The 27,361-nt window shown below is 37.9% G+C and overlaps 1 protein-coding gene across 1 annotated transcript in view; it reads left to right on the plus strand.

Moving 5' to 3' along the window:
- The first annotated feature begins 19,683 nt into the window (after positions 1 to 19,683).
- The window catches only part of LOC139133662 (uncharacterized), a 129,925-nt gene continuing 122,247 nt past the window's right edge, over positions 19,684 to 27,361 (plus strand). The window contains exon 1 of the mRNA XM_070700418.1: positions 19,684 to 19,859. The gene's annotated coding sequence lies outside the window, so the exon portion shown is untranslated. The remainder of the gene's footprint in view (positions 19,860 to 27,361) is intronic.

The raw sequence follows: 27,361 nt of genomic DNA on the forward strand, positions 1-27,361 counted from the left end.
TTGTCGGCAATCTTTTATGTTCTGTGTCTGTTTGTCCGTCGGCCTGGCTCTGTGGATTTTCCCGCCTCCTCCTTTGTATGTCGTCTGCTCACATGTTGTCCTGGGACGTTGAATGGCAAGAGCACTTTATGTTTACTGTCACTTTTCGGTGGCAATAACTGATTATTTGTCATTGGAATGGTCCTCTGATATTTAAAAACGTAGACGTGCCTATTGGATTAAAGTTTAAAGCTTTGATGATAATCTAAAAGAATGACTTCTTTTTATTACAGCTACGCTCTTCTCCCTTCATCAATCATCCCGAACTTTTGTTAAACCAACATTGCCTTTGCTATAGCATTGGATTTCATTAGGTATTCTCAGTGAGCCGCTTTCCTGCAGGCCATAAGCTAAATGGTACAACTTTTCTGTTGATAGCGCGGGGAGCTGCAGTCGTAAATTACCATGACAACGATCTCATCGATCGCTCGCCGGCGAGTTAGTCACCTGTCAAGGCATGTTTATTTGATGACTGCTCGATGACTATATCACCCGGTCATTCATCATACATAAATTAACAATAACCCTGTACGTTGATAGCATTACCTTGTGTCTCGGTCACGGCGCACCTTGATCATCTATGGCTACACCTTCTGGCTCTTGTATCCCTGCAATTCCCCGGTTGATGTGGAAGAGGATTAATTTTTTCCCGCCCCAGGGGTTGTTTTATCGTAAATTACCAATAAGTGACTGCAGCTTTGAACTTAATCCATTATCGCTATAATTATTAGAAGCCGAAAAGTATGAACCAGGTTCTTGATGACACATTTTTTGCGCAAACACGAGTTAAAACTTATATAGGCTTATAGAATTGATATTTTTACCTTCACTTTCGTTCATGTAAATATCGATGACCTACGGATAAATTTCACTGAACTTGAATGTACATCTAGGATCTGACTGTATTTCTGTGTTGCGACTTCTAAATAATTTAAGGTTCCATCACCATATGAAGACAATAACTGAACCGAAATCATTCTCAGCGGGTTTCCTGAAAGCATTATTCGATGATTAATAGACAGTATGAATTATTGGACCGTTTAGAAGGGTTAATAAGTAGAAGGGAAAGGACAATGGTGATTTATATCGCCTATAGATATTGAAAATACACCTTCCGTAGAGTTACTGACTCACGTGTCATTGCCGCACTATTCTATAAAATGTATACATGAGTCAAAGGTTGGTGTAAATTGTAATTACTCGAGTGGACAATTCACCGGTCGAACAATCCATCAAAGCGTCTCTGCCTACATCTTCTCCTAACGTATATCTCAATACACTCATCCATACGTTAACCTTTTCATACATACATACATACATACATACATACATACATACATACATACATACATACATACATACATACATACGTACATACATTTTATTGCACTAAATGATTTTTGTTCTTTGCTTCTCGAAACTTGCGGCCATCGATGACGTTTGCGTCTGAATTTCAACGAGAAAAATACCATGGAATTTCTTACATTCATTCTTTCATGGACAACCCATCTTTCACGACCGACATCAAATGCCTTATTTGAGAAGAGGTATTACCTCAATTTATTTTTTAAAATATCATAACACCATTACAGAGCGAAACGGGAAGTTCCCGTGAAGGATGTACGCAATCAAGTCTCCCGTTGCTAATAATTTCCAGTTGTTGTCCAACGGCCGAAGTTTCAAGCATGGACTTCAACTGAAGAAACATCCTGGACTTCAACTGAAGAAACTTCCTATTCATTGAAAGAAACACAAAATGGTTGAAAGTAAATGACAGGGCTGACTTACTCTGAGATCATATTATGCCAGAAAGCGTTGACTTGAGACGCAGTACAGATAATAAAGTGGCGAATCCATTTTGGAATGAAGTTATCAAAATGTTAATAACTATAATTGGGTAAATACTAGGTTAAAATGTCAGCAACTTATGGGGTACATTGCATGCTCTAATGCCATCAACTTATGGGGTCTTTTTTCAGGAAAGTTCAGTGTGGTACTATGGCTATGGTCAATATTGTAATAGCAATTTTGAAATGAGCAGGTTCTGCCTATCAGCTCCATTATTCTGTTCTTCTTCAAAAAGTTCATATGTGCCTTCTCCATACAAAGACACACGCCAAATACTTGTATACTTACTCCTCGTAGTGCTTTAGTCTAAATAGAGCTTTTTCCCGCCTAAAGTTGGTATTTCCCTCTAAACAAATATCACATGACGTAACCGGAATGAACGGTTATGGATACATGAATGTCATTTATTATTTTTTTTGGTAAAAACTTGAAATGAAATTTAGGAATGACGAAAAGCAATGGCAACTTTGAAAAGGATAGCCTACTCCTTTTTGGTTGGGCGGAAAGTGGAGTGCAATCAACAAGTCGAAACAAACAAACGGCGTCTGACACATAAGCTTGATAACACCTAACCGTTGGAGCTGAAAATTCATTTGTGTTTTTGTTTGATGAACCAAAAATATTGTCGTACTTTTGACTTTCTCATTTTAGCGCCTATGTCTAGGTGATACCTTTACGAAGGAAAGCAGGGTGACGTGACATCTCTTTCAATTTTGAAAGAAAATATCAAATCTTGTCAATATTTCGAATTAGTTTTATTCACATGAAAAAATGTTAAGAAATAACAGTCTTTGCTCGGTAACTCTATCAGCAAAAATTGTGCCTGTTTATGTATGTATGTATGTATGTATGTATGTATGTATGTATGTATGTATGTATGTATGTATGTATGTATGTATGTATGTGTGTGTGTGTGTGTGTGTGTGTGTGTGTGTGTGTGTGTGTGTGTGTGTGTGTGTATGTATGTATGTATGTATGTATGTATGTGTGGATGTGAATGCACGCACTTACATACGTATGCCAATCTTCTTGCTTTAGAATACGTTTCCATATCCACCATCATAGCAAAAAGTAATTATTAAACAATGGCCACATAAAATGTCCCAAAATTTTAACATGCCGACAAAAATCCATTAACAATTATTGCGATCAGTTTCGCAATGGCGTTACCTGAAGGGTCTTGAATGTTTTATTTCTAGTCTGTCAGCCTAGCTTTCATAAAAAAGAACCTACGGCTAGGACAGCGAAAGTGCTTTCTGTCGTGTGTGACCATCGGCATGTCAATAAAGCCTTTCAGCAGGTTCGTGTGTCTACGCTGTGCGTGACACACCTCAAAAATCGTAAAGTAGGCTCCGATTTGCAATTTACCTTAGAGATGTCAATAACTAGAGTCAGTAATCTTTACTGTTTGCTTGAACGACTATGGACCATGGCGGTTACAAAAAGGTACTGGTTGAAGCTGTTACTTTCGATAATTTCTTTCTATTTTGTTTTTAAGTTTCTTGTTCTAGTCTTCCAACCATGTTAAAGCACCTACTTTGAGCTTTTAAATAGTGTTTATAAGTGTGAAATGTGCCATATTTGTTCACACGTTTGAATCCTGGTCAGAACCAAAATTCAATTGCTAACAATAACAATGCAGTCTACACATGCACAGTATAAGTTGACAAGCTGAGTAGTGTGTATCAGAATGGTTTGGAAAGTGTAATAGGAAGCTGACGTTGACATTGAGAACAAATTAGTGAACAATTTATCAAACGTTATAACTATTGGCATTTTAAACAACCCACAGTATTATTGGTTATTTTTTTCCACCGCTCTGTCCTACGTTCACTTTGACCCATTGTAGTCTAGCAAGCACTACTTCCATAGTTCTTTTCCCGGTTCCATGATGCAGTGCGCACTAGGATATACTCAGCGTACGTTACTCACGGAACTTTGTAGTCTTAGGGTATAGGCAAGGTATGTTATCCATGGATCACTATGCTAGGTTACAACCTGACCTACATTTTCGTCGGATACACAGTACATTTTTGGCATTGCGAATGTATATCATTCTTGTACAACAAACTGTTGTACAACGCAAAATAAGTATGTTTTTGTTTTTTGAATGGTTATACAATTAATGTTAGATACAGTCACAGCGATGCATTGTGGGATAACTGGGAAAAGGAATATTCACAACTGCACAAATCATACAACGTTCACACTATTCACGTTAGACTATAGATGCATAGAGTAAATCTTATTCCGGAATTGAACGCACCGATAAACTTGACGTTTGTGTGGTCGTATGACACTAATAAAAAGAATTAACATGCTCCTTTGTCTGTTTTTCGATCACACAAATGCTTGAGCATTGTTTTCCATGACTACATTGTCGTTGCACGATATATTGGAGTCATTCGCACAAAAAGCGCGTCTTTTCGAATTTTGAATTTCAAGTCCGAGACTGGTTGTATGTGTTGTATAGTATGTTCCTTGATGCCTGATGACCGTATTGCCGAATCAAATAACAGTCTCATATTTCGAATAGACGTAGTGTAGACAATGATTGCTTACAAAATCAACTTGCAGCCTGAACGTGACTCGCCATTGCCACGAATGATATATTTGGCGTGCGCTAGATATCACGTGGGTATCATCGTACGCCAAACAACTGATTCGTGGCCAGGGTAACTAGATACAAATCTACTTCAGTTTGTCCGGGGGACACTATCTTTTTTGCTGCAAACTTTAAGCTAAATAATATTTAATTGAGAAGAGCTTGTCTATATATTCATGCAACTTTAAGCTAAATAATATTTCATTGAGAAGAGCTTGTCTATATATTCAAACGCATGCAATGGCGTTATTGATATATCTCTTGAGAATGCGACAACTCTCGTACGTATACAACTATCATTAAAGGATTGATTCATGGTAGACACCACATTTTGGACGAAATGGGTTTACCCTTTTCGAAACACCCGACATCACATCAAGGTTTTGTGGCAAGAAGTTAATTTAAAAACTTATCTTTCTTGTTTGGCTATGACTCTGTTGTCTCTATTTCTATCTAGTTCGGTCACCGCTTTTGTCTATGATTTTCAAAACATTTTAAAATAATCTGGCTATGATAGAAAGTTAGCTTCTTTTTCAGTGTTTCAGTTCATTGGAGTATGATCGCATTGTATGTAAACCCACAAACTATCGTACAGGAACTTTACGTACAAACAAACAAGCATAGCTAGAGCTGGATAAAGGGTATAAAAAGCAAAAGAACACACAAAGCACAGAAAATACACGGGGTGTATCGATCAAGGACACGTTCACACTCTTTAAACCTTTATATAAGCTGCGAACTGCTACAGTTCGACAGCTCTGGACGACAAGCGACGAATTGTCTCGTCACTTCAACCTTTTCACACGTCTCTCCGCTGGATGACTCTTTCAATCAACACGTTTCATAACCGGGTTATGGAGTAGATGATTTGCTCCTGGTGTACTAGTAGTTCAAGATAAAATGTATGAATTTTGTACAATTTTCTGAATAGAATTGCAAGTCTCACATTCAATAGCGCTGCGAGACATGAAAGCTCGACATCACTTGATTACAAGAGTGAATGTGATCGACCTTGCGGATAGGTCGTTAGATTTTGAAAAGAGGGTAGCACAGAGTGGATAAATCTACAGAAAAGATGATATTTTTTCGATCCGTTTGCTTTTGCAGATATGTAATTTACATAATTGGAAAATTAAGTAGTGGGGAATTTTCCTTAAACAGTATGCATGCTCCGAACTCCGTAAACTTTGTCGAAAGCGAAAAAAGCGGATGTCATCAATCGAACCACTCTCCAAAGATCAATCGGCCCGTCCCTTCGTTCGATCACGTTCTCTCTATTACGGGGGTACATTGCACACTTTTGAATTTAATATCCTACGAGAATATGGCAAACGTAATCTATGTTATACAAGACCCGAGCTGAAGACAAAGCGTGCCTCAGTCTGTATTTGATTTGAATTTAATGAGATTAATCTCGCCGCGATTTTTCTTTTTATTTCACTTGCTTTTATTTTCTTCTAACAAACGAAAGTTCAGAGGAACTTTCAATCATTCGCAATGTGGCTTAGAATTGTTTGAGTATTCTTTCGCGTCGAGCGAATGTTTACCTTTGCTTGATGACAAGGTCAAAACCACCATAGTTTTTATTTACTGTTACCGATGATCAAATTTGTTTGGAAGAATTCTGTCTGCCTTGTCTGTCTGTGTGTCTGTGTGCCTGTGTGTCTGTCAGTCTGTCTGTCAGTACTTGCCAACCTAAGAGTCTTTGGGTTGGCATCGTGCCCAGAAAGGAAGTATCGGGCGAAATATTTAAAAATATTTTATTTTGCGTCTCTCGTTTTATACAGCTACCCGTAAAAACACAACAGCATGTGAATACGACTTTAGCACACAGCTCTTCTGCCCAGAAATCTTTGTTTGTAAATTGTGTAAATGTACTTAAAACGCCGGCATGCTTGCTTAATGTCTCATTGTACCGTGAATTGTAGAGTTAAAAGACAAGTTTCTGCTTTGATTCTGGAATTGACACTCATATTACTCGGGAACAATCAAGTAAAGAGACTTTGAGAGTGTTAAATTTACTTTGTGCTTTGCACCGCTTATCCGCTTACCTTTTAAAATGTTGAGTGGACGCAAAAACACCTTGGCCTTATTTGCGCAAAGTCATTGACTGAATTGAACACGATTGGAAATATTTTGGGTTTATAGGATTTTGAAAAGTTTGTCAAAAATTATTGAAAAATAAGGCACCAGACCATAATTTGTTGCTACAGACTGAGGTAAATTTCTTAATTTTGTTCAATCTACTTGGCAACAAAGTTAACGGCTTTTTACTAAATCTAGTCAAATTTGCTTTTTTTGCAAATGTAAATACAGTGAAATAAACAAAAATTTTGCGTACTGTACTTATCATATAATTCTGCAGAATGTTTTGAATCTTACAAATTTTGATCCTTTACCTGTTTTTGATATATCACGGTTGTCAAATTGCGATTTTTTGAATAGTTATAACCACTACTTTGTTTGACTGCTGATAGTACATTGTAAACTCTCCTATTTTGCTAAACTGTCATTTTCATTGTGTGGTAGATGTTCAGGAAACTAAGGTATTTCATACTTTTGAAGTTAGTACCTCAATAAGGCAAAGTAAAATAGATAAAATTGTATTTTCTTATTCTATCTACTTAAAAAATACAAGGAGTTCAAGTAGCTGGTGAAATATTTGTATTAAAAAGATATTTTGAAATTGAAAAGTTAAATATGTCTAAAAATTGTACATGACAACACTACCTTATATTTTCAAGGCCACCTTGAACATGACCCTCTATTTTTCAAGGCCACCTTGGACATGACCCTCTATTTTTCAGGGCCACCTTGGACATGACCCTTTATTTTTCAAGGCCACCTTGAACATGACCCTCTATTTTTCAAGAACACCATGGACATGACCCTCTATTTTTCCGGGCCACCTTGGACATGACCCTCTATTTTTCAGGGCCACCTTGGACATGACTCTCTATTGTTCAAGGCCACCTTGGACATGACCCTCTATTATCTCAAATTACCAAAACTTGGGGAATGGACAAAACAATAATGACAATTTCAAAGAAAATAATAGGATCTGTCATTTTGAAATGGTAGAAATCTATTTATTGTGCAAATTTATCAAAAGTGTCGGGTAACCTATAGCTGAAAGTTACAATATTACAGATTACCCTTAAAAGCATGTGAATTGCAAAAACAGAAGAGTAGATGAGCTTAAATTTACTGAATAAACCAATATTACTACAATATACTATTATCCCAAAATATTTCCAATCGTGTTATTGGATGATTAAATCAACATATAACCTTACCTTGTATCAAAAACCACAATTCGAACAATCATATGAGCGATTCATGTTATTCGGTAATTAAAGGAGGGATGGTGTGAAAATCAATTTGGATTAATCGCTTATATGACGTTTGTCTTGTTTTGCTACACGTAGGTCTAAAAGTTTTGTTTTGCTTCCCCTTCCCGTGAAAATATTGACCCGTCCCTGTAAAGAAATGCTAATCGCACAGTCTAGCCTATGTCTGCCAGTGTGTGTATACTATTCCCTATTGTCAGTTTCTTCGCTTGTTGTAAAATGGTGTGAAATTTATCACCGAGCTCACTAGCCTAACCCCTGGCTAAACAATGATTATTCGAAGCAAGAAAGACAAGTTTCACGAATGGAAATGCAAGAATGCAAGTGTTGTACTGATCAGCTATCGGCATACACCAAGTTTGTGAGAGAGTCCTTGTAACAGAACACTGCCGCCATTTGCGGCAATTTTTGAAATTGTCGAAGTCAAGAGTTGCGGTGAAAAGGAATTGTCAGGAGAGACTTACATCTCACTAGGTAGCCACTCGTTCTTTCCAGATATGACTTGCAGGTCTTATGTTACAATCACTCTGATATGTATTTTAATAAAAGAAAGGTCAGAGTAATTTCTCTTGCATCTCGAATTACTTTTGATACCTGCGTGCCTTATCAATCATCTGGGTAGTTGAGGTGCTTATCAATGTCTTTAGATGTCTGGAACATTTCTGCTGCGTCTGACAAAACATGTTAGCGTGTTCGTGAACATCTTTCATTGCTGGTGAATGTCTTTATACTACTGTAACTAGCAGTTCAAGAAATCTTAGAAGTTCGCTTAATTGTCGGACGCCTTCGGGTTCAAAATTGCCCAAGTCGACTGCGACAATTAGCACTCTCTTTTAGGCGTCTTTAGATTACAACGGCATAACATTTTTTTATAATGATTACAAAATATATATGGTTATGGGGCATCTTTTGATAATTTCAGAAGTCAGGCGTCATGCCCAATATGTCAACCCCCACCCCAGGGCCTAGGGGTTCAAAGGATTAAGGATGCATTTATTTGATAATCTTAACATGATTTTCGCGTGTTGTAACTGTAAATTTTGTTATATCGGTTATCAGAGAGATCCATCATAGGTTTAATCTATTTTCAATGTTCTTTGTATCACACGTGACGGAACGAAAAGAGTTTTCGTACCAGTTGGTACAGTTTGTTTTTGGTTTTTGGTGATCATATTTTCAAAGCCTTTGCAATCATTAGCACGCCCGGCTAATCATAAGATAAAATAACCCGTGGTTTTGCAATGAATCATTGTCCTATTCCACAGCAGACTAAAGGAATTTCTCCCTTGATGTTCCTTGAGATGCAATAGTCACGGTTGCGGTATACGTGATCAAAGGCGCCTTCCTACACGAGATACTGTAAGAATATACCATACGAGAACGAATTTCATCCAAGCCATTAAATAAGATTGAAAAGCCATCAAAGCGTGCTGTAGATTTCAATGTGAGTGTGTTTTTATGAACAAAACTCCGTAGGGAACGGGGAGGGTCGCATAGAAGCCAATCGGAAATGTTTTCATTTACACAGCCGTTGAAGTGCGTTTATCTTTCCCCATGGAGAATATTCCGGTCATTTTGAAAAAAATAGAAACACACCCAATGTTTTCATTTTTTCTTTGTTCTCGCTCTGAAAAAGCGCCGTGGCAGAGGCCACTTATTGTTGGAGAGGGAGAGGGTGTGAAAATGCAGTGAGCGGTAATCACTGTAGGAAGGGACCATTAGATCTACTAGTGGTCAGAGTGCCTATGTGCAATATTTTCAGCTTTCTCACACTTGACATTTGATTTTCAGAATCTGCTTAGCATACTCACATTTCCCGCCAAATTTCTCTCCCAAAAGTTTTTTTTTCTATTTCAGATCACCCCCCTCCCAAGATACGATGGTCGACGGCTTATTCAGGCACGTAGTCGCCCTTGGGCAGTGAGTGCTTAATTTGCATGTGTGGCAACAGCAAAGTTTTCTACAGTGATTGTTTGTTCTATATGTTCATCGGGACGAGGGAATGGAGGGGAGGGTAATCGACTCGGCTACCTACTGACGTCTTCTGACAATACCTCTACATTTAGCTGACATAAACTTCTAAATCTGATAACAAGTAAAACCTCTACAAGCTGACCCAGTGCAGTTTGCGGCATTCAATATACAAGGCTAATTATGAATGGAAAGGTACTTTTATCCAAAGTTAGTGACATACTATATATCATACTATATATCATATCAGTCTCCTAACAAACACCAAAATATGACGTCACAGCAATATATGAAGGGGCAGAATTACTTCGTAGTGCGGGCGATGTTCGCAAGGATCCACTTACAAGAACCAAATAACGACTTTGGAAAAGACAGCGGTCCCAGCTTTGCAAACGATGCGTTTCGAGACGTTTTGCCCATATGGGAGAAGCTGAAAGTAGCAAAATTATTTAAATGTTTACACAGTTGTTGCACTTTTATTAAGATGAATGTTGCACTAGCATGATTAAAACTATTTTGCAATACACCCATCGTGCTAAATGAACGAAATCCGAAAAATTGCCATTTTCTCGATTCCTATCATATCACCTTTTTTACACTTGCAATAATAGGGCTTTTTGTCTGCAATACAAGTAGAAAACGTATCAATCAATGCTCCGAAAATCTCCTGAAATTCATTATTTCAAAAATATCCTCAATCATATTAGTCTTACACCGATTTCAATTATAATTGTTACCTTCTCTATAAACAGCCCCATCCCACACATTTTCTTTTTTCTATCGAACCAAATTTCCGTTTGACTAATTAAAGTATTAATAACAATAATAATATAGGATCGATGATAACAATCAGAATGAAAAAGATCTCAGCTGGACAGGGAATAACTCTGCCGGATTTATTTAATTGATGTCTAAGTGTTTCATATCCGCTTACTGGTGTCACACTGACTGATATTGTTTGCACAGAGCGCTACAGGCTGAGATAATACTATTACCGTTTGGACGAATAATCTTGGGATTCTGTAGAACACTGATTCGTGATCTCCGCATCAATTTTCAATTTGAACCCATCTCTGATGAGAAAAGGGGAGAAGTACAGTCGTAGATGTTCACATAGGTTTGCCCGCACATCCATTGCAGTTTGCAACAATACAGTCCGACCGTAGCAACGGCTAACATGTGTTAACCCTTTGAGTGCTGTAATTTTTCCCATCAAAGTTATAGTGACACATTTTACCAATTTTTATGATTTTTTTAGTAATCCTTTTGAAACTTTTGGAACAGTTGGAAGTACGTATTATAAACTTCAGCTTTTGGTCAAATATTTTGGAAAAAGCAGAACAAAACGTTTGGACCGGAAAAAAAGTTATTGGGGTTATATATTTAAGGCAACAAATATTGACTTTGGCTCTCAAAGGGTTAATATCAGTTGTATACAATGCAGGTGATTTTTTCGGATTGATGACCCGAGAGATCGTGAGATTTTTATCGTTCTAAACTATGTCAATACGAAGGTAACGGGGCAAAGACCGCCCGCATACTGCAGAACGACACGTTTAAGGCCAGGCAAGCGATAAGAAAACTAATAAGTGCAATAAAAATGATAGATGGTGTATACTTTCAGAAATTTAAAATTCATTTATCACTATTTACGAGCGATTTATCAGTTTTTTTAACTGATCAATACTTCAGTTTCAGGAACCATGCACTGATAACGAAAATGCTAAATGCAACCTTGGTAATCACTTACGATTCCTATGGTTCGCTTTTTCATGGGAATGGACTTCTCAATATAGCTTAAATGGAGGCAGTCGTCGGAACTGCGCATGTGCGACTTTATTGTTTACAAACAATGTATTTCATGCATGATATCTTGATGCATCAAGTCAACATAGCTGCAACATTTAAATTTTACGATATTCATTGTTAACAAATATGTTTAAACTTTCATCAATCGCCAACGTACCCTAGATACCGTGTTTACATCGGTCATAGGGATCCCTGGCAACCTTTGAGCAGAGTTCCGACGACTGCCTCCGTTTAATACAAAGGCTTATGCACGTTAAAGGCCTACGTATTCAAAGCAAATTATTTAGCACCATAATGACATGGACGACTTCAGATGCGTTCGAAAGTGTGAAGGGTAAATTGTCAAAATGAGCAGTAAGATAATTTAACGTACAAGAGTCAGGTAAGGTTATTAATAGCAAGTAATTGAGCTTATTGGCGAAATCTATGCTAGGGAGCAAGCCACCTTAAGATGACCGTACGAAGTGATAATTTTGGGGTTAGCTTCTAAGACACGATGCAGCGTTCATCTTGCATCCGCGTTTCAAACTACCTCACGCAAATGCTATAGTTCGTCCAATTTCAAAACTGTTTGGCAAGTCTTCAAAATTGAGTTAGCGAGATTTATTTGAGTAAGCGTGCATATAGAATTTACGTTTCATGTGCCTTACATCGATTTCGCTCCAGGCTTGAATAATCTTTTCTAACTTCCATGCTTCGGATGCTGAATACCTCTCCATGGAAGAAAAGTTTGCAAATCTGATAAACGTTGACGTGTTTGTGAAATGATGAAAAGCAAGCGCCATTAGCAACACCCACCTGTGTCCGTTACCATTATGACTGTATGGATCATTTCCCATTTTGCTCTCAAAAAAAATAAGACGTTTGTAACGAACTACCAATGAATACCGACAGCAATCACGAAGGCTCAAGAACGTGTGGAAATACTTTCGCTGCATGGCCGGAAACATCAAATACCAAGGTTTAATCCAATCATCCCGATTCCAAATAAAACCATGGTATCAATTGAATACTTCCGGATTGCTACAACTTGATAACTATAATCCTAACCAACGGTCTAGTAGCCGTAAGCTCGGTAGAGCTATTTGTGCTATGCGATATAGAGGGCCGTATCAAATCTGAACAAGCTGGCTGCATTTGAGAGGAAATTGACCGCTTTCGTGTTTTCTGTTATTTTGTCGGTCAGAACAGAGGAAAACAGCGCACTTACAAAAAATGCGTTTGCTCTTATTTTCTGAAAGTATGCCTTCTCAAATTTTTACCCCAGTCCCGCTCATCACATGTTGCAAATTGACAAAATGTAGATAAGTGAGCATGACCAATTTATTTCAACGAATTCATATAGTCTTTGATAAAACTCTCTTTGAACCTTTATGAGTTCGTCTTGTTTGCCAATAATATCACCATCTACAAATAATTTACTAATGTCTTGCTTGTAGTATTTTTTTCTTTCCAGCCCTAAGAGATGTTTTGTATTTCTCCTGGTACTTAAGGTTTGATCCGATTTAGGAAGCTCTCAATTTATTTACATCAGCGTATAATTTGTTCAGTCCAATGATTAAAAGTTAGTCTTCAGGGGGTTATCATAAGACTGTACCTCCTTCGTTCCCTGTTCGAAATCAAAAGTTTTTGTAACATTAACTGTCTGTTCTAAATTTGAATTCCTAAATGAGCACCCACAGCCATTACGAACGCTCTACAACATGTGGAAATAATTTCCATGCATCGAAACATCAAACATTTACAACAGATTATAATCAATATTCAATCAAGGTCCTAATGAAATGATTGTATTAATGAAATACTACCGGATTTCTACAACTTGATGGAAAATCCTTATCCTCGGTTTAGTATCCGTGGGCGAGGAAAAGCTTAGCTCGTCACTTTGCGCTTTGCACTGGAGAGGATCGAAGCAAACTTTAACAAGCTTTTCGCATTTAACGTAGAATGCACCTCGGGAACAGATATTCGGAAACCTAAATTTTTTACAATTATTTTCTGATCTACCACCTGTTGGGACTCATTTCAAAGCTCTTGGAATAAGAGAATTTTAACCATGTTAGTTTTTCGGAAACAGAAAAGTTTACTCTTCCCCATAGAGGTAACAAAGGAATGGCGGCCATTTTGAGATTCAAATATTTGTAGATGTCAAGTGATTTGTCTCTCTAGTACCAAACTTTGCACGGTGACCCTCGTTGTTGAAAGTTTCATTGAGGAAAGTTTGAGCAAAAGTTGAAGTCTCTCAAATTTCGAGGGAGATGAACTATACTTCCCCGAACGATCTTCTTTAATTTTCCAAAAATCATTGTTATACATCTTGGATAACTTCATTGCAATATTCAAGACAAAATCATTTTCGCAAGAAAAAAATGAAATTGAAAGCATTCAAGAAAAAGATCACGATGAAGTCTACGAAATAAACCATCACAATTGCCTGTAATTGTGCCCCATATTGTATATCTATCCCCCGCCAAAAGTGTGTCGTACAGAACTACGCATGATCAATCACTTTGAATACGCCATAAAATATGTCTTTCTAGCAAGCATCCTTTTTTGTGAATTTCGTCAAGATTGTCACTTTGCTAATTTAAGATGTTGCTAATGTAGACTATTCCGTACATTTACCATGGTCAGGATGTCTATTTAGCTAAATTAAAAACCTACTGATTGCAATGAAAATCTGAAAATGCTCAAAAATATGCAGCTAATTTAGAGTGCACATAATACTGCAACAGTATGTTGATTGAAAAATATTTAAGACCTCTACCTTTGTGACGAAAACAAGTGATGCTTCGGTACGAATTGCTCCTCTTGCACTACCTTTGCGCAGACACACAACTGAAGTACCAAAAAGATAGACTTGAAAGTTTTGAAGCTTTTGATCCTAACCTTAGATTGAAATAGACATTCAGAATTAAGTACATATATCACAGAGAGAGTACGCAGGATCTTGACGGACAAGTTCATAATGGAGTTTCGTGGATAATCAAACAAGTGACAAGCCCACGTTCTATAAGGCATATAGTTTCTATGATATGATATTTCAATGGTTCCTCGGATTCGCAAATTTAGATTTATTTATCAAATTGCAGCAAATAGACACTGCAATTGTTTCACTTTAAGGGCATTTTTGTTTTGCATATTTTCACAGTACTTTTGGCGAAATGCTCAGAATATGTTCTACCAACAATGCTTGTGTTTTATGTAATGCCTATATTTGTAAAATTTAGACTTCAAGTAATCATTAACAATATAACTAAAGGAAGTATTGCTGGTTCGTAAATAAAAGAATGCTCGCCGCCTCTGTCGCTTTTCCAAAAAAATATCCGAGGAACAACATTTTTTCTCAGGCCCTACAACTTGTATCAAAATTCAGAAAGAGAATATTTTCCCAAGGCTATGAACAATGCAAGGATATAAGGCTCCCGAAATTTATACGAAAGTTCGGAACCACAACGGAACGATAGCTTCTGGTGCCAAATGGCCACGCCACATATAGGTCATACGGAACAACACATCGGTGTTAATGAGACATAAGCCGAAAGATGTAACATTCACGAAACGTCTGAAGGCGTAAAAGAGATAAATATCATCCAACGAATGATGTTGGAAATTTAACACTGCAGTGAGTAGGCATTCTTAACACGTTACAAGATAAGATTAAATTCCTATGCCCTCATACAAGTGAGAAAAACAACCCTACCTGTGCTTGATTGATTTATGAACGGCGTTTATGAGAATCTAAGTCACGACGGTTATCACTAATACGGGATCGCTTTTATGTTTTTATGATTTAGCTGATCTGAGAATTGTGTTCTCTATCACAAAAAATATTTTCTCTTATCTACATGACGCATTTAATGTCGAAAACATGATCTATTACCCATGAAACACTGATGTACCGATTAAATGATTTATATAACTGGCTGCATGCTAATGTACAGTGCTGCTGTTTTAAGTATATCTATCCACATGTATACAATATATCTACATATATCATATATGTATGTAAACATTCGACAAGCATTCTTCCCGATAGATAGATAGATAGATAGATAGATAGATAGATAGATAGATAGATAGATAGATAGATAGATGCATAGATAGATAGATAGATGCATAGATAGATAGATAGATAGATAAATAGGTAGTACGTACGTACAGACACAAAGACACACACATACATACATACATAAATACACAACATACATACATACATACATACATACATACATACATACATACATACATACATACATACATACATACATACATACATACATACATACATACATACATACATTACATACATACATTACATACCTTCTACGACAACGAATGTCCTGTAAGTCCCAGGAAACCTGCAGGACGCAAATAAAGTGAAATAAAATAAAATTAAAATAACATAACATTTTGCAAGTGCAAATGGTAATTTAAACATATGAGTGTGCGACAGTCTAAACTGAAAGACATCATCCAAACACAATATATGCAATTATCACACTGCGCGTGTCATGACAATATAAACGCCAACTCGCACAATGGATTGACCATTAGGTATCAGAAACTTACAGTAAACGATTCAAATAAACTTATCCTTTCTGCAACAGTTTCTTTCGAATAATAAGAATACAGTATAATATTAATAGTATAATTAATATACAGTGTTTACTTTTAAAATATGACATCATTGAGGGAAACATATAATTGCAGTATATTCTCATTCTGTCAATCTCTCTGATATAGCATGTGTAATGGTTCATAAGTCAACCCCTCCGCCTCAGAGAAAAACCTTTTAAAGGCACCATACGTACGTGTTCATGACTTTTAATGCAAATCTTGTGGGCCACCTTGCTGTAGGCGGCACATACTGTACTTTGTTATCTATAAACTGACATCCCTATCCCCGGCAAATCTCCAAGTGAGGCGGGAGATAAAGTTTAAGACAGCAAAAAGTCGTCGCTCGTGAAAAGTTTGCGATTACACGGATAATGATGAGCGAATGAAAATCTGCAAAAAAGAAAACAGTGCATAAATACTGATGACGCGATAACAAACGAAAAGAAAAAGTGAACAAATACTGATGACTCGATAACAAAGGAACAGTCACTGTCATAATAATTGGGACAGAGTTCACAATATTTGCCATATTACGGCATGTCCTGACACGATTGAAATCCTCGATGTATTTTTATCGCACTTTTAGTTTGAGTACAGTGTTTCAAAATAAGTCTAAGTTTTTTGGCAAAGTTGTAGACTTCTGACCCCGATCAAAACGTTCTCGAAAATTGTAGAGCTTCTGCTTTGTAGTTTTAATTCTTCAGTGTAAACTGTACCCGAATCCGGGAGTGCACAGTCTACGGAGGCATACACGCGCACATTAATGGGTTTCGTGGTGCGATCCAATATGGCCGCTACATGGCATTTTCTCATATTTCTTTTTTTACCTGGAGCCATTTACTCAAATATGACTTACTTAACAGTTTTCAAGACGTCATGCTGGTATGACGTATAGGGGCATGGCAGCTTGTTTCGTAATTTTGTTCAATATGTACTCCAAGAGGCAACCTGGTAATTGCAAACCTTATAATTACAGAACAGCTAACACGTCTTAATAGAATACAATGAAAAATTAAGAGATAATTTCTTACATCTCTAGGAAATGTATGCCAAGGCCGGAAAAGACAAAATGTCCGAAAACAGACATATAAATAAACAGTATACAAACAAACAAGTAAAAAAGCAAACAGATATTTGTGGTACGCATCATGTATTTTCTTTCTTATTACTGGTTTATTTTATCACAATACTTACTGTAGGAATCTTAACGCTTCATTAGCCACAACTCAGTATAACGTTCCATTGTATATATACATTATAATGTTAGTAACGATCCTGTTTGCAATGTTATAGTTATTTAGGTCCATGATAAAATAGATCTTTTTTTTAAAATTCAAAACATAGAACGATTCGTGACTACAACTTTTGCATTCTTAAGGTAGAATGTGCCTCCGGGAGACATTGTCGGACTCTCAAAATTTTCCAAACTTCTCTAGTCTACCGCTCGTAGGGGTGCATTTTAAAGATCTTGGAGTGACAAAGATTTTTAGCGTCTTAGTGTTTTGAAAAACGAAAATTTTATTTTTCCCCATAGAGTTCACACAGGGATGACGGCCATTTTGAATTTCAAGTTATCCGTAAATGTTGAGGTAATTTGTTTCTTTAGTCCCAAACTTCGCACGGCGACCCTGTTTTTTATTGTTTGTTGGCGAATGCATGGTTGAAAGATTTATTGAGGAAAGTTTGAGCGAAAGTTTAAGTCTCTCACGTTCGAGACGCATACTACCTTAAAGCGCTTGGGTGACTTTTACAAATATCTTTGCAAGTTACTTGACAAATCAAAATCACGAGCTGGAACGGTAGTTAAACATTCATTCAAAATCTCGCTAAATCACGACACTGCCAATCACTGATTAGTTCTTGTGTGACTGATACACGTGATTTCGACATCTACTGCGCGAGAACATACTTCTTTTATGAGCGTACCCTTTCCACGGATGTGCATGAACGCCGACAGGAATTGACTTGTACAGTATTAGGACAGAGTACAAACATTGTCAAGACACCCTGCAGCATATAGTTAGATAGGAATATCTTTTTAGATTAAAGTCGGAAAACTCTGTTATGCAGGTAAACGTCGTCGGAATCAAAAGTTCAATTTCTTTTACAAATAAAATAAAATGCATCATTATTCCAATCGAACAGGCTAATGCTCGTTTGGCGGTGTCATTATGTTTACTTTCCCGCTTTATTGGCTCGAAATATCGTTTGTCCTTGAATAAAAGTCACGAATATGACTATATAATCCAACAACAATGTAGCAGGGAATCATAGAAACGACCGAATCCATCATTCGTTTAAGGTATACAAGCTCAGAGATACAAGCAGAGCCGAGGAAAGATTAATGGAGGTATACAACGCGCATGCGAGTGCCGAGGCACTTGTCAAGGGACGTCTCTGAATACAGCGACTTGCTACATTTTGAGACTAATATTGTACCGGATATCTAATATGAAGCAAGTGAAGAGTGCATGCAGTGTACTTTATAACTTCTTGAGCGTGCAGCCCCTTTTGCAGAGAATGATTATATTTTAAGGTAGAAAGCACCTCGGGGACAGATATTCGGACTCTCAAATTTCTACAATTTTTTTCTGATCTACAACTTGTGGGGGCTCATTTTAAAGCTCTTGGAGAAAGAAAATCTTTCACCGTCTTAGTTTTTCGAAAATTCAATAACTAATTTTTACCCAATAGAGTTTACACAGGAATGGCGGCCATTTTGAATTTCAAGTATCGGTAAATCTTGAGTCATTTGTTTCTCTTGTTCCAAAGTTTGCACGGTGACCCCGATTTTTATTTTTGAATTTGAAAGATAATAGTTGGAAGATTCCTTGAGGAAAGTTTGAGCAAAAGTTTAAGTCTTTCACTTTCGAGGCACATACTACCTTAATATGGTATGAAAATTCTGCAAATTCTCAGTGCTGGTGGTTAATTTCCCTGTAGGCGATTAATGAGTAGCTCTGCGTTCAACCTGGTTGGAGCACTCTTCCTTCTTGAGATTTAATCTCTCTTACGCACCATTGACTTTCTCTTCCGAAGAGACCAAACCAGCAGAGAAATTAACACATTAGATGTCAACAATATGAGGTCAACGTTTCGGGAGCAATGCATCTCGAAATGCCGTTTAGTAAGACGTTTCAGAAATTCAGACGCGACGAAACTGCGACGAAGATGGTATCTGTCGAGCCTCAAATAAATTTTCTAGTCTAAGACTATAGATAATTGTCTGAGATAAGGCGTACAAGGCACACGTTCGCTCACCCGCACCTAGCTCTACTCTGAGATCTGTACGTTCATACTCCTCGCTACCACTCCTTATCGATGGGCTACGCGTATTTTTTATCAGCTATTAGGTGGGCAGAAGTGACCGCTTAACAGCCACTCCATTGCCCGTCTTTGATCTGTTGCATAGAAAAGGCAAGCCAACAAAACGAACCAAGCCCCCTTTCCAAGATTGATGGCGCTCAAGCGCTTGTCACGTGATTCCAGCTGTCTCGACAGGGCGAGATTCTTTCAAGCGCATAACCTGGTTAGTGATCACTCGTGTCTTCTCAAGTCCGATTGCAAGGAAGCACTACTCAACCTTTCACTCTCTGCGAGCACTACTTAGGCAAAAGGTGAGTCTTTGGATGTACGTTCGATTGTCCGCTGCGCTACTAAGCACTTTTCCCATCGGCTTGAGCGGCGAAACAAAACATTTTGCGATGCAAAGGCCTGCTTTTCTCAGTAAGTATAGACTGCGCTATGAGTAGAATATTTCCCGTGGAGGATCATAGGCATTCACTCTTTTTCTGCATAAATAACTTTAACAAGACAATTCGGAGGGCGGGAATTTGTGAACGCAAAGCGCATATACCAAGATAAGTGTAAAATAAAATATAGATCGCTTCGCTTGAACGGCGCCGATCTATTCATTTCTTCATGATTATCGTTGCACTCGCTGACTGCATGTGACAGGCCGTCATCAACAGGCGTATCTGGTACGATGTGTGATTACTGTGAACAACTGAATCAGTGAACCGCAGAACAGTGTGTTGTAATCTCACACCTATTATTATGGCGCGCAAACATTTGCAGTGTGTAGACCTGCAACAATTTGTGTCGTCAGAATGCTGAGCGCGCGGGAAAAAGTCTCTCATTTGCAGATAGATAATCACTCTTGGGGTCCAAAAGTCACTGATTTTGTTTTGATTTGTCAACCAGGCACTGTGTTTTCCCCAAGGCTCTGAGCTGCTTGAAAAGTAAAAATTAATAATTTTCTGGCTTACAGATCTGGAGAACTTTTTCAGATACAAAAAATGAACGAAACCCCCGTTGGAGTGGTGACTGCGCATTCTTAATAATGTCACGACTGGATAAACCGAGACGCGGTAGCGGGGCGTCTGAAATGCGAGAATGCCCGTGGAGCAGCTAGGCACGGTTTTCTCGACAAAAGCTGCGCTCGAGATGCGGTGCTGCCGAGATAAATAGGGAACACGATTGGTTTCAAAAGAAACCATCCTGTGGCCAGGTAAATTGCCCGGCTAATTTGCGGCGACGATAATACCGCGATTGAAATAAGGCGCATAACGCATCAAAATGCGGCGAATGGGCGTACTCTGAAGCTTCGAGCGCTGTTTATTATCACTCTTAAACTTAGGCATGTCACATCCCCACAGCGCTTCATCGCCATGCGTACAGGAAGTCCATCTTTCGATACATCGTTAGCGCGATCATTTAAGTCCCTGGAAAGAATAGTGAACCCTAGCGACGTGCTTTGGTTCAGACACGCCGAGCCCGGGACTTAAGCTTGCTAAAACTGTTTTCCCTGAAAATGTAAGTTTCAAGATAGTGTGTGCTCGTACTTACAGCGACCTGTATGGCGACCTACAGCTGACAAATTATGAACGTTTAACTCGTGCGAAAATAACGATAGATTTTGGTGAGCGAATAGAATATGGGCTGATTTGAATACTTGCGAGTCCTATTTCTGATTAAAGAATGTCAGCTTATTTGTATAAACTATACACCAACCATTCACCATTTGACTGATATGTGAAGCATTGAATCTTGGGAGTGCAGTGTAAAAGACTGAAGGAAATAATACAGTAATATTGGTCTTGAAAATTTAATAACCTGACGGATATTGCCACTGAAAAAATACGTGTTCCACATACTGGTCAATGTATCGATTCTTTGAACAAAGAAAACTTGTATAATCATTCGCGCCACCCCCTCTCGATATCTGATTGGTTATCAGTAAGTGTAATTGTCGTTCAGAAATGACCTTCATCTGAAATAAATAAATGCACAGCAAACGATGTTTTCAGCCTAACACTCAAACAGAAACCTTATATACAAACGTCGCCTTGTTGATTTGTAGCCACCTATAGTTTCTCACTTCAAGTTATCACGGCGTTATGACTTCGACCGTGTGCTCGCCCCATATCGTGCCAAGACAAAACCCCTGAGCATAGGAAGCTCAATAATGAACCTGAATAAACTGCCGACGCTAAATTGCCGGCGACAATACTCGGAGAAGAGTACACAAACCAACAGCTGTTGACGCCAAACTAAAGCACCGTGTGCACAGACATTACCATGTAACAGTTGTGAAAACGAAAGGCGGGCAGCATGAACTACGGAATATGGCATTCGCGCTTTGTCTCAATTAGCTTTGAATTGTCATGTGTTTTCCAGCCTTTTTGTGATGTCTGTGAAAATTGTTTCTTATTTTTCTCCCCAAATCATGTCAAACAACCACATATACAATGCAACAATACCAATACAACCTTTATGTTTAACGTTTGTAAAACCCAATGAAAGTGTTGAAGATAGGGTTTGAGTCAGACCTAGATTCCATTAACGATCATTGCATTTCAAAAGTCTCCTTACTGTACACAATGCAATAAGTTGCCAATGCTATAATATTTTGTATTTCAACATACTTAAGGAGCCTTCAATAATTACAGGGGGCGGGCTGGGAAAGGGGGGGGGGTAATCGCCTTTTACAAACCTGTCATGTTGGAGGGTCACTTCTTACAGAGGCTGATTTTATAAACTTATTTGCCTTGAATTATATATGAGATATTTCCTGAATAGGAAAACATCAGCAAAATACACTCATTGTTTGCAATACATGTACATAATACACAAGCTGAAGGAGATAATACACATCCTTCAGTGTAAGGTTATAGTGGATATTTTCATACTGTGAAAAATATATACCGCCAGCTTTCAAATGACAGTACTTAAAGAGCTGCAGTCGCAGGTGAGCACTTCGCTTAAGGGCATTGTGATTCGCAATAGATTCTTTTAGTTGGGTAAGATCGAAAGTTACGACAAACTGTTTTATGTCGTGTGTCCTGAGCTACGCAGTGGTAGCTATACAGAATTAAACGCGACTTAAGTGTAAAATGCGCCTCAGGGACAAATGATCGGAATCTAAAAATTTCCAATCCTTTTCTGGTATGTATACAACTTGTTGGGGTTCATTGTAAAGATCTTAGAGCATGAAGATTTTTCATCGTATTCATTTTCGAAATTGAAAATTTTATTCCTCCCCATTTCGTTCAACAGTGAATTTCAAATATCGGTAAATGCCACATGCCACTGTTACCAATTTTGCACAGTGACCTCTGACTTCCATTCTTTAATTGGTAGGAGAATTTTTGAAAGTTTTATTGAGGAAAGTTTGGGCAAAATTCTAAGTCTTTCACCACCAAAGTCGAAGTTTGATTGTAAGTTATCACTTAGTAGCTCAAGAGGGCACACTTTGCACATTGTTCCATGTCGCATAATGTTGCAATGTTGTAGTCAATTAAACTTCATTCAACGAAACGGCTAACATCTTGAGCCAAGTGCAACCACGAAGACACGATGTATTAAGTTGTACAACCTATAATTTGTTGTCATCTGTATTTTTAAGTTTAATAGTAAAGTATAGTGATACCATACGACTGCTTGGATTAAAAAGTCAGTTTAATCTGCCGCATAGACACGTCTTATCTTCCAAACAACTTAAAATTTATTCAATCGTTGATAGACTAGCACTGATAGCGAAAATGATATCAGTGATTGCCGCTTTGGCAAATGAACCGTATTCATTATGTGCGTTACATTCTAAGTGCTATCAAAGTAGAGATTCCGAGCGAGTTATGACCGTGGAGTTGGCAGACTGCCTGCTATTTGACCTATAAATATTGATCACGAAACACCGAGCTTTAATCCGCAATTAGATGGTACAGGATCATCCTTTGGTGATCTCTCACACGATAAGCGTTGTTCTCCTCATAGAATGATGGACCCACTTGGAGAGCGAATGAAGAGCAACAGTATTTCCATTTCGTTATCGGTTGCCATCGTTTAACAGGTTGTAAAAATGCCAGAATGCGTCTGGGTCTTTTCATCAATGAGCGAACGTGCCTTGATGGCAAGCTTAAGTAACTAATCTGTGGTAAGAGAGACGTTGGCAATTATTTATGACATCGGATGTACGGTTGCGCACAGTGTAGACAAAGCTAAATGCGCATTGTCAGGATCACTGTCCCATTCTACCGCTGGTTGTCATGCGCGAATGAACAGGTCAATGGTCAATCTTCTTTTGTTCAGATTTTTACGGATTCGGTAGCGTAGTATAGGGATGGCATCTAATCAGTTAAGTTCATAGAATATGTACTAGATCAAAAAAAAGACCAAGTAAAAAGATTGGGCTCGTAGTGCATGACTATCTTTTCTTGAAACTTTCGACAAACCATTACAAAGTTCATCCAATTACACCAAGATTAGTTAGCGTGTTTCCTAACTTAGAGTGGATAAGATGCTAGTTAATATTCATGAATTGCAGGTCACGAGGACATGATATGTGCCAAAGCTAACGTTTTACTCAGAGAAAAATGGCGGAATTATTCATATGCTGTTTTATTCATAATCGCTTTCTATTAAATCAAAAACAAGGGGGTTGGGTGAGTAAGTAGGTTTTATGTTTCCCAAACCATCGTCGTCATGACAAATTAAATGATAAATACATTGGGCCAAAAAATAATAGGTTTGTTTCTGGTCATTGACATGTGGCAAAAGTGATGCGGCGACGCGAATTTTTTTCCTTTTTTTCTTTTTGGTGAAATTTGATACATCTTTCTCTTTTTTCCATAGAGGCAAATGAAAAACGGAAAAAAAGAGTTGACGCGCAGACTTTGAAGGGATGTGTGCGGTGACCAGAAACAAATCAATTTTGTTTTAGCGTTACCACCAAGTAATTAGAAAGTTATGCGTTGCAATGTGAAAAAAGTTCTAACTAAATGGACTGAAAATACAGCTCGTTAATCTACGCAAATGAGAAATGTACATTCATCATTCTTCCGATCCAGTGATTTCAAACACACAAGAGATGATGTTGATTAATTGAAGAAATAATTGATACAACAACAAACGAAACCATTATGCAGCGATCCGTCGGTAGTAAGTTTAAATATTAGCGCACGAGGACAGGAGAGATGCCGCGAAATGCTCCTATGCATACTTTATTTAAATAGAAAAAGCCGCCTATCCTCAATGGCATCTTTGATTATGAATCCTTTAGTTTTTTGACGAATACTAGACATCACTGGCAAACTTTAGAGGACGCCCCTTAAAATATCCGAGAAATTTACAGAGTTCCCCTTACTTTCTCAATATCTCCTTACTAAATAATCGGGGGAAGGGGTAATTATCCAACTAAACCATTTCATAAGCCCATCCCTCCATTTATTCATTGATTATAATCCCTATTACATATCCGCGATTCACGAACACGTTTACTCAGTCCGTGTTTCGGAACTTGGTGACGTTCCAGGGACTGTTTTTTAAGTAGCAGGGAGACATTTCCTAATCATCCGACGTCAGCAGATTACATTAAGTAATTATTTTTTTCAAAAACAGAAAAACAGCCGCCGTAATCAAATCGAGTGTCGTTTCCGATATCCCCCCTGTATCATTGTTTTGCCGTTAGGGCTATCTTGTTGACATGGTAATGCGAATGTTGTCGTCATGGAATCGATGGTTTGTCGTTTCGTTGCTGACCAATGCAAGTGATCGCATTTGAAATAGAAAAATTGTGCAGTACAAATATATCCGCTGTTAATGCAAGCCAATCCATAAACAAGCTTTGTTGGGTGATCCACACTCACCTCCCCGTTTTTGATTTGTTACACAATTTTAGAGTCAAAGAACCAAGCCTCGACAACAGCTGTATTACCCCTATTTGTAACAATCAACCCTATTTGTAACAAAACCTAATTTTCAAAAAAACTTTGCTGTATTTGTTGAAATCTTAATGAAATATGCATATTTGTATGTTTGGGGGCAATTTTCTTGTTTTTCCTTGTTAAAACTAATTGTTTCTGAAACTACTCGTCAGATTAAATTTTGTTGTGCAGTTCCTAGGGATAAGAGGCTTCCTCCTAAGATATAATCAAGTCGTGCAGATACATGCCAAAAGTTTGTTTCGGGGCAATCTTCACCAATTTCGGTCAAAAATGTCAAAAAATCTTGTTTTCTGACAGAAATCATACTAACCCTATATGGGGTTAACTTTTGTTACAAATAGGGTCGATTGTTACAAATAGGGTTGACATGTCAACCCTATTCGGAAAAAAAAGGATTCTCCCGTGGTTCTCGCACTAGGCGAGAAAATGTCGATTTCTCGGTAAATTCTCGCGATATCTTTCCATTGAGTAACCCTAGCGACTTCCAAGGAAGTGTGTGACCTTCACGAAACATTGTGTCCGCTAAACCTCGCTCTCGGCAATATTTACTCTAAAAGCAACGCGTGAAAATAAAAAAATATTACATTTTTGCACCCCCATTCCTATCTGATGACAAATTTTTTGTGTGTCGTTTACTTAACGTTGGCGGGCGTGTGCGACCGAACACCGTCACCGCCGAATTTCCGATGAGACAACATTAAAAAATTGTGAGATTTTCCGCATCAAGTGACGATAGACAAAATCGATGACCCATGCTGTTGACTCTTCACGCAAGAAAGAAGTGATTAGGAGAGGCTTCGTACACGGAAAATCAAGTCTGGGTGTTAATGTAAGGTGATGACAGAGAGACGTCCAAGTTCATCATCAAAGCTCTTCACAACATATTTAAGTTTCTGAAGGTCAGTTCGTCAGGAAAAATAATGTTCTTCAAATTCTACCATTCCGTGTCCCTACAATTATGAACAGTAATTAAAAAATGAGAAAACATAGCATCTTTTCGGTTGTTTTTTCCCGCCAGAAATACCTCATAGTGTGTTTTCTGAGCACCTAACATTTGGAATAGGGACATTCAATATACAGGTCTGAAATAGGTAAAATCTGGATAGCTTCATCCTTTAATCAATGTCCTCATGGTCGTCATGGTTTCACATGACTATAAAAATTGAACACATCACAAAAAATGAATAAGCTAGTAAACAAAAGCGCGTCCACATCAATAAGATCTATATCAGAGAATACCAGCGTCTGGGCAGTATGACATCTTTCTCCAATAATCAGGCTGCAGTCATCGCTGTAAATTCAGTACAATGCGGTATAAATTCGGGAACAATATCATATTAACTATCCAAGGACATACGTTTCTTGTGTTGTGATCAGATCACACAGGCCTCAACATTTTTTGACAGTTTTCCGCATTAGATGAACTTCATCGTTCACTCGATCTTTTCGCACTTTTGGGCTTCGCCATTGAATTTTTTAATCTATTTTAATGCACGAGCAAGGGGTGACGCCTTGACACGCGTTTAGATACTTATCTTTAAACAGTATTGAAGACTGAATCGGCCGTATCGAAAAAAAACAGTCAAAGTAAAATATTTGATCGAGACCAGCCTTTAACAAATCAATCCCTCATCGTGAATGTGTATCGATCGAACTACAGTTTCTCGTTGCTGGTTAAGGTAGTATGCGCCTCGAAAGTGCAAGACTTACACTTTTGCTCAAACGTTCCTTAAGGAATCATTCAACCATTCTCTTTTAAAATCAAGAATAAAAATGGAGGGGTACCGTGCAAATTTTGGTACTAGAGAAACAAATCATCCAAGATGAACCAATATTTAAAATTCAAAATGGCCGCAATCCTTGTGTTAACTGTATGGAGAAAAATGAAATTTTCG

The sequence above is a fragment of the Ptychodera flava genome, chromosome 1 (assembly GCF_041260155.1).
Source record: "Ptychodera flava strain L36383 chromosome 1, AS_Pfla_20210202, whole genome shotgun sequence".
Lineage (NCBI taxonomy): Eukaryota > Metazoa > Hemichordata > Enteropneusta > Ptychoderidae > Ptychodera > Ptychodera flava.